Raw genomic sequence first — 5,298 nt, forward strand, 5'->3', positions numbered from 1 at the left:
GGGTGTGCTCTGGGGATGGGCCGCCCAAGGCAGATCTCATGGCCTTCAGCCCCAGCCTCCCTCCGTTCTTAGGTTCAGAAAACGCGGGCAAACTGCAAGATGTTGATCATTGCACAGAGGTAGGTCCATTTAAACTGATATTAAAATATTTAAGACGGAATTTTATAATTTATAGTGTTTCACATTTATTTTCCTTTTTATAATATATAGCACGTTTTCACACTTCAGTATACAAACGTTACTGTGGTTTAAAAATATTTAAAATTAATCGTTTTTCCCCCCAGATTTATTGCGATATATTTGGTGAATAGCATTGAGTATGTTTAAGGTATAAAACATGATGATTTGATACACGTGTATATGGCTAATTTAATCGCTGTTTCTCAGTGCCAGCAGACATTAACCATTCTCCATGTGTTGGGTTTCTACTCAAATTCAAATTTTTCTTGGATAAATTTCTTCTTACTGAATACGATTTTATTCTTTGTAATACCTAACTTTCTGAACCCTAACAACAACCTGTTTATATACATTCCTCCAAATAGCATTTATTTTTCATTGTATGTAGTTTTAACCTTACTTCATATACTATGTTTCGATAATATTTACATATTTTCTGGGGATTACTTTTACTTTAAGATCAGAGCCCATCCATTTTATTTACTTCTCTCTCTTAGGGTCTGTTACATAGGTATAGAGAAACAGATATTACTATATATACTACATGTATATAGTGTTTATTGGTATTTTAAGCAGTTTAGTAATAAAGTACAGAATAATAATTTCTCTTCAAAATTTGCATGTTTTCATTTTCTTACCAAATTTATTATAGACCAGATAAAATTAAAACCAAAAGTGAACAAATACTTAATATTCCTTTCAACAGAATATCAAATAGAACATTGTACTATTTCAAGATATGTGCTTTATTATCAGATACTTTTTTAGTCATGTCAATAACATTTTTGGAGGATCTATGTATAGTAACTAATTTCTTTTAATCTGATAAAAATCTTACTTCTAATGATTAATATTGAGGAAAATACTATCAGCCCTTTGTAGATAGTTGGAATATTATGGAAAAATATTTCACATTTAAACATATTTTATATATGATTTAGAAAAATAATTTGATTAGAAAAACTATTAATTCCATTCTTGCTGTTCAAATGATTAATTTATAAATCTTTATTACACAGAATATGCAGGATGATTAGGACTCATTAATTCAAGTTAACATTTTTAGTTTTGTACAGTAAAACTTTGAGAATCCAAGAATGTTTATTATTTTTTTTTAATCTTTTCATTTTTTTGTTCTTCTTGTCTTTTTTAAATCTTTGCTTCTTGTAACTGTTTGACCTGGCTTGATGTTAGTTGGTCATAGATTTTGAGCACATTCCTTTGGAGAGAATGGTGGAACTTAATGGGATGGAATGAATAGTTTCTGGAACGCTCAATTTTTAATTTGTTATTAATATATTTCTTAATTTCTTTAACATTTATGACCAGAAATGTATGACATTTTATTTCCTTTGCTCACCTGTAAGTAACCTGAAACTAGTATTATTTTGTGGCTTATTTTATATTTCTCACAATACCTTCAGTGCCTAAATTTTATTTGGCTATTAAAAGCACATTACATGAAAGAAATAATTTTAATCCTTAACTTTAATGGCTGTGTTTTTTTTGTTTTTGTTTTTGGTTTTTTTGCGGTACGCGGGCCTCTCACTGTTGTGGCCTCTCCCGTTGTGGAGCACAGGCTCCGCACGCGCAGGCTCAGAGGCCATGGCTCACCGGCCCAGCTGCTCCGCGGGATCTTCCCAGACCAGGGCACGAACCTGTGTCCCCTGCATCCCCCTGCATCGGCAGGCGGACTCTCAACCACTGCGCCACCAGGGAAGCCCCAATAGCTGTGTATTTTTAAAATATGCTTATCTTTACTGTACTGTTTGAATCAAATGTGGAGTTTCTCCCTTATGAAAGTGATGGTACACTTAGATTTTCTATTCTGTCTATGCCTACCTGATTCTTGGATATAACTTTAATTACTCAATTCTCCTAAATGTTTAATTGGTTTTTAAAAATTCCTTAATTAGAAATAAGACACTTAAAAATAAAAGAAACAAGACACTTTCCATCACCTACCATTTATTTGACAACTCTCATCATTTCGATAATTTTAGTTCTGTGTTCCTACAACTCTCTAATTGATATTCGAATTTCATTTTAGGGGTGTGCTTATCACAAAGATGGAGTCAAAATCTAATCTGTATTTTAACACTTTGCACTCTTCTATGTTAATGGTTTTATTTGTTTATTTTTAACTTTTTATTTTATATGGGTGTATATAGTTGATTAACAATTTTGTATTAGTTTCAGGTGAATGGTAATGATTTTAGCTATTAAATATTTCCTAACTTGAAAGGTACCAGAGCTCAGTTATTAAATACTGTGGATTCTGGAGCTTCCTGGATTAAAACTCCACCTCTTCCAGTTTTTGTTCATATAGCCTTTGATAAAGCATTTGTTATTTCAATTCCTTGGTTTCACATTCTACGCATGATGAATATAAATTCTATTGCATAGAATTTTTGTATCAAGTAAGTTAATATTTATAAGTTGCTTATAAAACGTCTGTCAAATACTATGTGCATAACAAAATTTAGTTATTATTCAAAAGAGTTCAAGGAGTTAATAACTGGAAAAAGAAAAACTAAAATGTTAGAAAGTCATTATGGCCTTCTATATTACTCTTATTTTATGTAAAAGTTATCTTTTGTGAAGTTATTTTCAGGTTAACCTACAATGTGTCAATATTTTGAATTCTTTGTGATAGAATTAAAAAACTCATCTAAAAGTCAGTTTCACCAGTTTTGGGAAGTCCAATTACCATTGTGGATGTGGAAAACCTTTTGGAATCTAGAAATTTATTTAGATAAAGTCTCCTCAAGGAAAGTTTAGACTATCTTGTGTTGACAGTAATGTCGTTTTTCGTACTTGTAAGTTGCTTCAGATCATTTAGAGGTCTGAGTAGGTGTTTGAAATCTTTGTTCTTTTCCATTAATGGTGTTTTCCCTTCCTCAAAAATAAGTATACAGTATGTTTTGATGATGATTTAAAAGTTAGTAGTAGTTACTGCCTGTTAACCATGGAAGTAGACCATTTATATAGAAAGTGTTACAGAATAACTTTTAAAATATAGTCATCAGTCTTCATTAATCATTAGTAGGACCCTCAGGGGATTCCAAGACCATGTTAGCATGCCAGGGACCACTGAATTATCAAAACCCAGCCTCTGACATCAAAACGTTTGAGATAAAATAAATATATGGTTCATACAATGAAAGACAAGATATTATAACAGGCCCAAAAGCAAAGCTGGGGTTGAAGGAAAATCACTCCCTATTTGTCTTTCTGAAGGAACATTTGAAGAGGCATGGTGTTTTCAATGGTTTTTAAAAGGGTAAGTTACCCTGAGAGAATATTGAGAATAATGAATAATTCTGTGAAGGAGAAAATTAAGCAAACTTGAAGACACACAAAAGCCTCTATATGACTGGAAACACGGAATAGTCCACTGTGGTTAAAACATATGGTTCACATAGAATAAAGTCAGAAAAAGTAATATGAAAATATCTCTTGATTCTGAGTACTAGACTAAGTAACTTTGAGTAGTAGATTAAGAATTCGGATTCTTCAGAAGTAAATTGGGAACTATCAAAAGATCTTGAGCAAAAAAATTCAGCACCGTGTTTCAGAAGATTGGATGGAAAAACAATCTAGGAAGCTACTGCAATAATTAAGGATAGGAGCAATTAGTTAAAAACCTTTCTTAGTCAGGTAGCTGTAAGAATATGAAAGAAAAGATAGATATACAGGAGCATTAATGGTACCATAAACTGATAGTTTTGCCTTTACTCTTGAAAAGCACTAAAATCTAGATGTAATTAATCTACTTGCAGTTTAGAATGAGAGTAGTTCACAAATGAGCTTTCCTTGTTAAATAGATACTAAGAAGGAAAAATCCCAAGCATAACTTTAAAAACAGAAATTGTCCTAAGTACTAAGGATGAACAATAATGAAATTAAAATGTATGTATTATGAAAAGACATAATGTAAACTATATTGGGGATTGTAAAAAGATATTCATAAGCATTAAGGCTTGGAAAAATGCAACTATATAGATATAGGAATGCAACACATTTCTGAAAAGAAATCACATTAATTCTAATAAAGAGAAAAATATAGACTAGTTTCTCCCTACAAAATATATTAAAGCAAATTCTTACTTATATTTAAATATTTTACATATATTCAATTCATAAAATTACTTAAGAAAATACTTCAATTTGTTGCTCAGTTTTCTAGATTTATTTTTTTTCAGACATGAGCAAGTTTCTTTTTCATCAGTAGATTTCTGCTCTCCTAGAGACCCTAGGAACAGTGAGTCATCGAATTCTTCTAGGCAGAATCCTAAGTCTACGTATGTGGGAGATCCTGAATTACAGAACAAAAGAATTTTCCAATTTAAAATCCCTGGTTGTTTAACTGATCATTTTAATTCTCACTTCATTTCTGTGATTATTTTTAAATTGTGTGGAGAGTTTAGTTTCCTCAGGTAACAGAAAGCCACAGTTTTGGTTTATACTAAACATTTAGCTGCACTTATTTCACATGAATGCTTCCAACAAGAGAAATGTCCTTCTCTATTTCATCAACGATTAAGAAAAAATTCAGAGAATGAAACAAAACTTTGCAGGATAATGGCGAAATGTTTATTCATAGAGTATGTACTTACTTTTGGGGCCACGTGATGTCACTCTCGGCTGAGAAATTCTCTGATTCAAAGCCATCTTTTAGGCTTTGGAAAGACAGTCCGGTCTTTTATAGTCTCCTAGGGCAGAACAGTGACGAACACAGCAGGATGGGACTGAAGGAATCAGAAGATTTCCCCTAGTTTTGAAAAATTTTTCGCTAACTATAAAAAAGATCGAGTATTTGAAATGTTGTACTCAAGTCGAGGCGACCAAGGGGACCGGGATCTACTGCTACTGTTTATCATTCTCACAGCCTGGGAGACCGGGAGCAGCCAGGTCCACTACTCAGTCCTGGAGGAGGCCAAACACGGCACCTTCGTGGGCCACATCGCCCAGGACCTAAGGCTGGAGCTGGCGGAGCTGGTGCCCCGCTTGTTCCAGTTGGATTCCAAAGGCCGCGGGGACCTTCTGGAGGTAAATCTGCAGAACGGCGTTTTGTTTGTGAATTCTCGGATCGACCGGGAGGAGCTGTGCGGGCGG

At 33.3% G+C, this 5,298-nt stretch overlaps 1 protein-coding gene across 2 annotated transcripts in view; it reads left to right on the forward strand.

The window, feature by feature from the left end:
• LOC114892331 (protocadherin alpha-C2) overlaps positions 1 to 5,298 on the forward strand; it is a 209,000-nt gene that overhangs the window by 41,483 nt on the left and 162,219 nt on the right. The gene's annotated exons all lie outside the window — the stretch shown is intronic.

The sequence above is a fragment of the Monodon monoceros genome, unplaced genomic scaffold (genome assembly GCF_005190385.1).
Source record: "Monodon monoceros isolate NGI ecotype Baffin Bay Population unplaced genomic scaffold, NGI_Narwhal_1 Super_Scaffold_12, whole genome shotgun sequence".
Taxonomy (NCBI): Eukaryota; Metazoa; Chordata; class Mammalia; order Artiodactyla; family Monodontidae; genus Monodon; species Monodon monoceros.